The sequence below is a fragment of the Nilaparvata lugens genome, chromosome 2 (genome assembly GCF_014356525.2).
Source record: "Nilaparvata lugens isolate BPH chromosome 2, ASM1435652v1, whole genome shotgun sequence".
Classification (NCBI taxonomy): Eukaryota; Metazoa; Arthropoda; class Insecta; order Hemiptera; family Delphacidae; genus Nilaparvata; species Nilaparvata lugens.
Genome location: NC_052505.1, coordinates 23,845,412 through 23,857,678, shown reverse-complemented (window position 1 = coordinate 23,857,678; position 12,267 = coordinate 23,845,412).

Below are 12,267 nucleotides of genomic sequence, written 5' to 3'. Positions count from 1 at the left end.
TACTAGAATCCCTTCATGGTATATAGTGAGTTTACAACTATGAGCTCAAAAATGAAAAATAGGAAAAGTAGGCTGCTGTAATCTACTGGCTAGTGGAGAAACGGAAGAGCTCCATCACTATACTAAGCTACAGAGTTGGTGAAAATTATGGAAACAACTTGATATTTCTTTACAAGGATAATTCAAAAGTGGGTTTCACTGGGGATTCTATCCGAATCAAAAAACTAGGCTATACCTTATTCTGTCGCTTTAAAATTTTGTTCAGTCATTTTGGATCCGCCATTTTCAATCCGTCTTTATTTCTTAGGTGGGATGGTGGTCAAAATATGATACATTATTTCGATACAGAATTTCAAGAAAAAATTAATGGTGAGAACCGCACTTTGATATCTCAAACCGTTTCAAGATATTATCATTTAAATATACTAAAAAAATCATACAAATCATAATGAGTAGCCTACCTATATAAAAAATTTGACAGATAAACATTTACTGTGGAGAGTGTTAAAAATATGTGAGTTTAGGTGATTAACAACTTGAAAGAGTGAAATTTGGTAGTTTAGATCTTCATAGATTTCCAATGTAGGAAATTTAATTTCCTTCCCATTTATTTTATTTCTGCATGATTTATTTATATCTTTGAATGTGAATAAATTCAAAAGGTTTCAGCATAGAATAAAACAATATTACTTTCTCTTGTGTTTAAGTTTTCTCTGGGTTGATATATGTGCGGGTTTTTACTATATACTACCATACTTCGTTTCTCTATTTTATAACGTTGAAGAAAAATATTTTTATGAGAAAAAAATCAACACTCACGTTTTTATTGTGACCACAATAAAAACATCGATGTTACATTATTAAAGTGGTAAAACTGCAGAGGTAAATTGGGAGAGAATAATTCCATATTTCTATAAAAATATCAATTATTGATAAAATTAAAATAACTTATTTTTGACTATTTCATCTGAAACCTGAAAATCATTTTCCAAAGCAATAGTAAATCAAATCGAATCAAACTCCGGAATTCAGTTGAATACTAAATTCAAATGAAATAATAATGGAATAATTCGTCTGTTACAAAGTAATTCTGATCCAGGTCAGATATTTAGCAAAAATATACATTCAAACTATTCTGTCAGCATTGGTCAAACGGGAAGAATCATTGTTGTTACCTATTTATAGGAATTCTGACATGTGAATCACACTATAGGGACGATATCTTCTGCAAATGAAATATTATGAACGGGTTTCATGCAAGACAGGGTTTGAAATGTAACAAATTCGGAAAATGAATTCTGACATGATTGCAATGTATGCAACTGTCCCGTTCTTGTGTTCCAGATCCTATCAATTCATTCGAAACAAAATTCAGCAGCACCTAATCACAAATTAATTAAAACGTTTGATAACAGGCGGCTGACAGTTTGCGCTAATTGAGTTATTTAATAATTTCATTCTGACAGCATCGATGTTCCAATGCAGAAGAATTATAATTGAACATTCAACCGTTATCAACGAACGACCGGACAATATTTAGAGAACCGAACTCAAAGAATATTTAATTTCGAAAACTTATCTCGCTCTAGGTCATACATTCATGCGTGACTTACTAAAATTGAACTATTAATTCTAGGAAAATAAACACTTGGTATCATACGACACGTGAAATTGGTGTATTTTTAGATACCAGCTTTATTCCTCTTTTCAAGATTTGAAGACGACTTTATGACAATATAACAATTTATTTAATTAATAATTTCAGTAATTTATCACTCCATAATGTTATCTGACTAATAACTCATGACTGAGTAATCATAGTGAGATTCACTCTAATCTGTCAGAATTGGTTGAATAGGATTGATGTTAGGAGGTGAGCTGACAGTAGGCTAAGTACTGATAGTGAATCTCACTATAATTATGTTATTCATGTTGACAAAATAATAATAATACTTCCTACAAACAACAATAGGCAAATTCAAGATCTCTACTTTCAACAAAGTTATTATCACCAGGAGAGTTCTGTTCATTTTAACTTGAAGTTTAAAAGGTCTTTTGAAAAAGTTGATAGATCAAGTATGCCTAGAGCCTAGAGGCGGTAACCTGCCTAAACAGTCCGATTTAATGAGTAACCAGCTATCGGTTTGCATACTCCCGGCGTGTTTCGGAGCCCACCTAAAACACTCTTATACTATCCTATACTATTAAACGAGCAACTTCTGTTTATATGTTTAGATGTTTGGATGTTTATATGTTTGTATTTCACCGGATCTCGAAAACGGCTCTAACGATTCTCACGAAATTCAGGACATAGTAGGTTTATAATATAAAGATTCGATTGCACTAGGTCTCATCCCTGGGAAAACTTGCTGAAGGACATTAAGAGGATAATTATTATTCATCCTTGGAAAAACAGCTGATGATAATTATTATGACGTCTGTTGGTGATGGAAGTAAGTGAGCGAGTTCATATGTGTGGGACTGTGTCAAAATTATGACTCAGCTGTTAAACTTTGTAATCATTCAATCAGGTACTTAGTGCCGGTTGCAAAAAAGCCGGGCTATTTTCAATCCTGATTAATTCCAGTAGATCCATCTTTTTGAAATGGTCTTCTCTGATTTGGTTCATGTGAAGTTAATCAGGATTAAAATTTAACCGGTATTTGTGCAACTGGGCCTTTGTGAGGGAAATTTTTGCATTCCTCTGGGAATTGCCCTCAATTTACTGTGGTTAGATATAGAACATTTCTGTATGAATCTTATGAATTTTATTATAATTTCTTCTTTCGTAATAAATTTTTTATGCTTTTGTACTCCAGAGCGAAGTTCAGTGCCCGATATTTCATGTCTTATCACAGACCTGATCATTCCCTTTTCCACTACCCACGTACAGGCCTGTGCTCATTTGGGGTTAATCACAGGGATCATACTCAGCAATTTATCGTACGTTGATATTCTCCAGCTAATGCTCAAAGTCAACACAATCATTCATTTATGTTTTCTTTACATCATTTTGAATTCTATCAAGGTCTTTATTCACAAATAATGGAAAATGATTTAATAGTTATAAGCGTTAGCACGAGTATAATATAGAAAGTGATGCGACTATAATATTAATAGCTGTTATAAGTTATATAATATTTGCAGTGAATGTCGTCAGTTCTGCAAAATAAATTTCAAAATGCAATGAAGTAGTTGCGAGCTTTAATTTATAAGTGGACTTGCTCGTCATTTTTATTCTCTTCCATCAGAGATGAACTAAATCAAAGACTGGTTTCTCTATGCTTTCTCTATATGGGTTATATTTCTCTATATGGTTTCTCGGACATACACAAGTTGCGCCCAGAGGTGAAATGGGAGTGATACATGGCTCCCTTACACAAGTACACTGTTCACGTAGTGACGTCATCACTGCCAGTCTCATTATTTGACCCGCTCACACACTCTCTCTCTCTGTCGATGAGATAGCGGTATTATATGCTTCCATCTATGATTCCATCCTCCAGGGTTGGTTCTCTGGGAGGTTTCTCCTTCACACCCTTTCATAGTAGTTTTGCCTCCTTCTTTCATTCCAGCACACCACACCATGTAGCAAATTGTGATCTGTGATTGTTTTCCACTGTAACTGTTTTATTGTGATTTTGTTTCTCATGTGTTTTTCTGTGTTGTAAGTAATTTGAAATTCGGATAGAAAAATTAAGTACGTTATAATGCCAAACAGTTTCGCGATGTCATACACTAATGAACCGATTTACAACTAACCTGATAGAATATAGAGTGAAATACCTGAAGTGAGAGAGAGTACAGTAGGCCTGAAGAGAGGATGAATGAACGGAGCAATGAGATGAATGAGATGAGACGCGAGACGGAAATGACAACGCCTCATTGGCAACAAAGAACAATCAGCGTATCAATCACTGCTATATAGTCGCTCGCGAATACGCCCCAAACAGTTTTGCTCTGTCTGTCTGTCAACTTTGGCCTGCTCTTTTTCTCAATTTATCATAACTGCTTTGTGGTTTCTTGATAGAATTCTCTAAGATGCTGTTGAACCCCTGTATAACGAAATAGATTATCCTGAGAAACCATCTTGTGATCACTTTGAAAAGGTTCAATACATGTGAGATACAGTTGACTCTCTTTTTAACGAAATCGATTATAAAAAAACCTTATAATCGACTGACAGAAAAAATCAATTTGTGATCACTTGAAAAAGTCCAGTAAGAGCTTCTGAGCCTTTCAATTTTTAATAGTTGAACCTCTGTATCATCCTGAGAGAAAAAGTCGCTTTCCAGAAGTGTTTCTATCGAGAAGTTGTTCAGTTAGGAATACTGTCACCCCAAGATTCCATTTCATGAATCTTATAACATTGCAGTCGGTAATTGAATAAAAATCGCAAGTGTAGGTACACTTTAATAGGAAAACGTTCATGTAGGATACAAATTAAAGAGAAAGATGGTGTTGTAAAATAGATAACTCAACTTTGTTTCAATGTTTTTAGAATATTGAAAACAATATGAAAACATGTTTTGAATATAATTGAAAACATTCGCCCATTCATCGCCAGAAATCATGACTTGAATACTGTAGGCTACATATTCCGAGTTTTAAGAAAATATTGTTGTTTAGAGGTAGGAAATTCGTTATATAGAGGTAAATATGCAATAAGAAGTAAACATTCTGGATTGTCTTGAGACAAGGTGAAAATTCTTTGGATGGAGGATTTTGCTATTTATTGTCGAAGAGAGAAGTGTTGCTTGTGCTATGTGAATTACTTAATTCACTTGTGCTATGTGTATCGTCGTTGGTACAGTCTGACTATTCAACATATTTTTTATAGGTTAAACTTGAATTGATATAAGTTATTGATTGTAGTTTTTACACTATTGTTACCAGTACCTATAGATTATGTACTCTTTCCCCGCGCACGGATCAGCAGTCTATGCGGGGAAATAATTATTCCATGATTATTCCATTTTATTTCGTACAGTATTTTATATTGGAATAAAGAAATTGAATTGAAAAAGAATAGAAGTTAGTTCTATTCTCTAATTTGGAGAATCTATGATTTGAAAGCTCTTTATATTATAATGTGAATTTGGGTGTAATTCTATTCCGTGAAAGTAACAGAGAGTAGAATTTATTGGAAACGTTCTGGCCTGTGGTACTTTTCTGCAAAATGATTAATTACTGAATAAATGAATGAGTAATGGTTGAAATATAACTAACTTTTGAATCCAATATACTGTCGTAAGATCCACTCCACTGAGTCAGCATTTCTTAAAATAATTAACATCAGTTTTCCTATTCAACCAATGAGTTGAAGTCTCACTACATGTTTTTCATATTGCTGTCGATCTTCCCAATAAGCCAGGACTATAAGACTGCAAACTTTGAATAGGAAACTAGTTGTGTTGGGAGCTTGGCCCATTTCTGTCGATGATTCAATACGGAAGTAGAAAATGGAAGTTTTACTTCACCAACAATAAATAATAACGGTCAAGGCTGATGGCAAATCATAGTTGATGCTAGAGAAACACGTAAAGTTATTCAGATTGACGATGGTACAGTGACCCAGTGAGACTCGTCACAGTTGAAAAGTTTGTCATTGCATGTCACGCAGTGCACACACCATCAATGCGATTGTCAACTTATTCACAATGGATTGCCGAGCTACGCCCAAGAATTCGCCAACATAATGTACCCCTACTTCGAACAATCCAAACATGAGTTTGACTGTGACAGCTTCAAAGTCTGCAAATAAAACTCTGGAAGTCATCCCCTGAAATTATAATGTATTGATCTTGATTCACCGGACAGCGATATTGATTAATAACGATAATAATAGCTCGTTTTGAACTATTTTTGATGACACTACAGTCTAATTTTTCATTTAATTAGACAGTAGTATCGTCAAAAATAGTTGAAAACGAATTATTAACTTGCAGTTTGTCATGGATAGTGAAATAGATGAACAATAATAGTAGGTAGTGTTAAAATCATCAACCTTCCATTCAAATTCAAACCACTTGGGTTCTTGCAAGTGATGTTGATGAGAATGTCAGGTTACTTGAATCATCATTATCATACATTAAAATTAAAATATGCTAAGTTTACAAAGCTAATAAAAGCTTCCGATGTCGTGATATTGAGTGGATTCACATGTTGTGAAGATAATACTTCTTATTGTTCATAGCTCATTGTTTAATAATCGAGACACGGCATAGAAGATGTTGAACCTCAATGATTGCTTAAAAACCGTGATGGACAACCATTTCATTGGCAATCTAGCTTCAAATATTATACTCTCCAGTGAGAAGATGCTTGAGGTGCTTGGATACTTAGATTTGAGGCAGACACTGGGGAATCAAGCCCTAACGTCTTCACGGGTTATCAACTTGTATCACATGACACATAAGTCAGAGGATGATTTTAAACAGTATCATAAGTGCATATCAGTTTGAACAGGAAAGATCGGGGAGTTCTTAGGATAAAATAACTCCATGTATAAAAATGCTGATAATCGAATAATTTATTTGTAAGTAAATCAATTTATGTATTGGTATCAATGTAAAACTATGTGGAAATGTAAACAAGAATGATCATTTGAATTTACTTTGGAACTGATAGCAAGTAACCAGAATATGAGAATTCAACTGGAAAATGCAACAGTCATCTCCGGTTCCACCAAGCTCGGTGATTTAAACATGGTTAAACTGGGAACGATTCACAAGTATGCACTGGTATCCATACTTATGCACTAAGTATCCATAAATCATCAAATTAAAAAAATGATGTCACAGAATTCCGTGGTGTAAATGATACGCTCTTCTAAGAATGGGAAAAAGGGGATTTGAAGCTTCTAATAATACAAGTCAATAGTGACTATTGCCATAGAAATAATTTATTCCAGTGTACTCCTTGTTGATCGTACCTGATTTGATCATGTTAAAATATCTTGACGGAGCTTTTCGAAATTGGGCATATGTGATGTTTTTTATAAAAAATCTGGTGTGGTACACTCACACAACTTTCCTTGCTCATATTTGAAACTACGATCAGACTTCTGTATATGTGTATATATAATTGTTTTCAAAGTACTTTTTCTTTGTGTGAATAATTGTGAAATTCGATGATTTTTTTAGTTGTCATTTTTTTAAAGTCGTCAAAACAGCTGTTCTACAGATGAAATATCTCGACTATGTGTTCTTTTTATAAACTGCTCTACCTACCTACCTCATGCACGAGAAGGAGGTTACTAAGTCCATTTCCCAAGGATGGGGTGAACCCCCCATTGGTTTCCCAGAAAGGAAACTCATGCCAGTTGATAGAGCTGATAAATAACTATACAGGGTATGAATTTGAAAAAAATCGGTCAAGTTAGTTTTGAGAAAATCGTGAAAAACATGGTTTTTTAGTAATTATCCGCCATTTTTCTCAAGAATATTACGGAGATCCTGCAATTTTCCCAGGAAAAAAAACTCATGTCATTTGATAGGGCTTATGAATAGCTATCCATGGTATAAATTTGAAGAGAATCTTTAAAGCCGTTTTCGAGAAAACCGTGAAAAGCATGGTCTTTTAGTCATTATCCGCCAATTTCTAAAGAATATTACGGAGCTCATGGAATTTTCCCAGAAATGAGACTCATGCCTGTTGATAGTGCTTATAAATTAAATATAAAGTGCATCTATCCATGGTTTGAATTTGAAGAAAATCGTTAGAGCCGTTTTCGAGAAAACGGTGAAAAACATGGATTTTTAGTCATTATCCGCCATTTTTCTCAAGAATATTACGGAGCTCCTGAAATTTTCCCAGAAATGAGACTCATGTCAGTTGATAGGGCTTATAAATAGCTATCCATGGTATAAATTTTAAGAAAATCGTTAGAGCCGTTTTCGAGAAAAACGTGAAAAACATGGTTTTTTAGTTATTATCCGCCATTTTTTCCGCCATCTTGTATTGAATTTATTGAATTTCTTATTGTCGGATCCTCATGGTATAAGGACCTTAAGTTTAAAATTTCAAGTCAATCGGATAATTAGGAATGGAGTTATCGTGTTCACAGACATACACACACACACACACACACATACACACACACAGACCAATACCCAAAAATCATGTTTTTGGACTCAGGGGACCTTGAAACATATAGAAAACATGAAATTAGGGTACCTTAATTTTTTTTGGAAAGCAATACTTTCCTTACCTATGGTAATAGTGCAAGGAAAGTAGAAAGGGGAAGTCATGACGAGTGTCTTACATTCAACTTGAAAATATTAGGTTAATAGAAGGTTTGATAGTGACTATTATATCGTTTGAGTTCAGTGAGAGAAGAAACCAAGATCAATAATAAATGTTTTGCTTAGAAGAGTAGGCCCAAGTTCGCCAGTGAGTGGGTGTTGTGTAGTGGGGTGGGAGGTAAAGCAACCTGAAATTAAAGCGAAAATTGATTCTCAGTTGTTGTTGGAGAATATTTAAGAGTCTCCTGGTAGAAAATGTAACAATGATTGAGTTTGAAGCAACCAAAAACTCGAATGAAGCGAGCGGGGAAGAGTGGAACGCCTGCTCTCAGCAATTACTTTTTATGAGGTGTATTTACGGTGTTCTGCAGCCGTCCTCATCATAATGCAGCTTAACTGAGTTTTGATCAGTTGATGAGTCATTGTTTCAAGGGAACAGTTTTGAGATTTAATCAGAGTTTAAAGTTGATCAATAAATTTGTTAATCGGTGTTTCAAGGGAACAATTTCGAGATTCAATCACAGAGTTTGAGGTTGATCTATATTGATGTTGATAACAGTATATAGTTTAATTTAGTTCAGTCTAGGGTATGGATATTTGAAGAAACTTTTTCAGATTTAACTAGTTCAAACTAACAGTGTCGAGTGACGCTTAAATATTGTTCAAATCGTCGCCACACTAATCAGAAGCAATATAACGAACTTGGCAATCCGATACTAGGCTGAGTACTCTTAGGAACTCTTAGGTACTCTTAATCTAAGTAGTCGTGAGTTTTGAGATACCGGGATGGCGCTAAAACTGATGATAGAACTGATAGTTTTAAACTGATAGAGCATCTCGACCTAATTAACTAATCTCCATGAGTATTAAAATGCTTTTGCAAAACTACTTCCCTCCAGCTAAGAATTTTCTTGTTAATTTTAGTAATCATTGATACGTTGAGTCTTCCAAACGTTTCATTGAGCTATTGGAAGTTTTGCTCATTTGACTGTTATGAACGGTTCAGCAATTGAATTATTACATAAATATTCCAAAATAATAATAATCATCGAATAAAAAGTATCGAATATTAGGTTTCCTTCTTCTGTGTTTTAACTCAATTCAGGATCAATCCTGGTTTAAGCTCTTGATATATAGCTAAAGTTTTATATCAAGCATACATGGCAGAGAATACGGTCGAAATATTCAGATCATGTCGAAATTCATATCAAAACTATAAAGCTCCTCTAAAAAGTTGAAATATTCAGATCATGTCAAAATTCATATCAAAACTATAAAGCTTCTCTATAAAAAGGTGAAAATGTCACATCTGATTTTTGCATTGGGAAAGATTGCATGGGGTTGACATCTGGATCGGAAGATCAAGAAACTGAAAGTAAATCTCACTATAGGAGTTATTGAGTTGAGATAAATCTTATCTTTCACATTTTCACCTTATTAAGCTGCGTTTACACCAAAGTTATTAACATTTTGTAAATAACTTGATCCTTATAATATATTCTATTAGATTGAATATAACTTATCATACAGATGATGCACATATGTGTTTGTCAAGTTCCGTTCAATCTAATAGAATCTATAAGGAATCTATTAACATTTTGTTAATAACTTTGGTGTAAACCCAGCTTAAGATTCCTACCTAAGATTGACATCATCATCATCACCTCTAAAATCAAGAGCGAAATTCCATTATAAGTTTGCAGAATTTGGCAAGTGGTAAGTCGGTTGTGGATATGGAGAGCTATTTTGAGCCATTTAATGGAGATTCCATTAACTGGACAGTAATTGAATAATGAAGGGTTCACTTGTAAACTTGTTAACAAGAGAAGTGATGTATCACAGCATCGAGGCAGGAAGGGATGTATTATTAGGTTATCAAGATTGGTTTTGCTCAAGTAATAGCTTCATACATCACACGTGATTGAAAAATAATGAATAAAACAGCTGAACCAGAATTGGAGAAGTCAATTCAAATTTCCAATAGAAAATGACATAAAATGAAAATGAAAAAAAATTTTATTAGGCGGAGTCTCACAAAAATACTCATAGTTCATGATAAACAGATAGTTAAGGAGTCAATGTGGAATACAACTAATAGCGGAGTGAAGGCATTCTTCATACTTAAATATTTCAAGAAAACTTGAACTGGGAATCTCTAGTGAAAATGTGAACGGGAAATCCTTGAAAAGTGCAGTCTTCTCCTTGTTCTCTCTTTTTATCTTTTCCCTTCTAACAACGTTTGGTGATCATCAAAGCGATCCGATTTTGGAGAAGGTTGTTCTAAAGAGTTCTTCTAATGTTTGATAGAATATGAAATTATCAGTAATAGATTTTTGTATTTCGAGGTCGTAATTGGAAAAATAAAATGAATTAGACCGTTTGTCTTCCACTTTATTTATGTACACTTCATAATACACAAATCAAATATATGTTATACTTTTTTGCTATTAAAAAGAACGACTTGCAGTCAATTTTACTGTTTTTTTAATTAAAAAAATGATTTAATAATAAACAGTTTGTGATGGAAAACAACATTGAAGAATCAAATACATGATCAGAATAGGACCAACATGCCTAGCCCAAAGATCTGTAAATTGAGAAGCAATATTAGAAACAGACTACTTTTCCAGATTACTCTAATTTATAGTCTGATATTAAATCCTTCCCAACATGACCCTGAATTTCATTTCAATTCGAAACAGCTATATCAAGTACTAAAATTCATATAATGAGGTTCATGAAACAAGCTATATTTTTAGTAGTATACATTTTTACATGAAGTGCATAATCACTGAGACTTTAGCATCACATCAAACCTGCTCCCAGAGTTGAGAACCTCAGTGAGATCCACTTCAAACTGTCATCATTGTTTGAATGCGAAGCATTGATGTCATTCACAAGGATTGCTGACAGTTTTGAGTGAAGTTGAGTCTGCAGTATTCACTTTGTTTCTGCCTAAATAATAAGTGGGCGGCTCTCGGGTAATTTATCGATCCCTGCAGTCCGTTACACTGTAAAAATCCCACACGGAAGGAAGCAATAGCCGTAAAACCATCGTCAATAAAAATAGTTCCACACGAGCTGCATGATAAAAATAGTCGCGGTGAATAAAGTAGTAAACGAGCGGTGGGCGAAAAACGAACATAATTTCCGGTAGAATGCTAAATCGCTGGCTACATCATGGAAAAATGCTGACAGCATTGTTTTATGTTAGTACTAGACGAGATCTGTAAATTGAAAGTGGATCAAGTTGATGGATTCAAGAAGACTTACCTTTTGGTTCACAACATAATTGAACACTCTGTTGTCAGAGATGTAGACTATTGTTCCATGATCAAATAGAACTCAATAATATGTTGTCTTTAATACTGGGATATGTTTATTTAATGCAAAACCTAGGTTTTAATGCATCATCATCGGTTGCTGGTTGAACTGAATCTTTTATTTTGTGTAAATTTTGATAAGCTTCCATGGAAGAAATTGATTCTTTATGTGATTAAGTATTGGCTACCTGAATGTTCAATAAATAACAGAAAATCACAAGAGCCCTTTTCATATTTCATATCAACAAATGTAGTATTTGTTATGAAATATAATAATTGGGTAAGTCCACTTGTGATTTTCTGCTTCCTTATTATCTCCCAGAGATTCAACAAAAGAATCAAGAGATCGCTTTGAAAATAGTATGCTATTTATCTTTTTATTTGAATTATTTCAACTCGACTGCTAAGCTCGCTTGAGATTTTAAGACGTGTTTTTATTCTTACATTCATGACTTATTATGCTTATTTGGAATGCTTATCCCTTGTTGATTATCACACTATATGAGCCTTGCCCTGCCACCTCTTGCGCAATCCTATGCGAATCGCATAATGGCGACGGAAACGGGAGTGCTCCTCTTTCAAGCCCTGGTTGAAATCGTCCTCGTCCCGTCACCAGTAAAATGGTAGGCAATTTCAATGTCTGAATTTTTCGGCAATATGATTATGACCATGAGAGAGGGATTGTAGTTCTATCATTC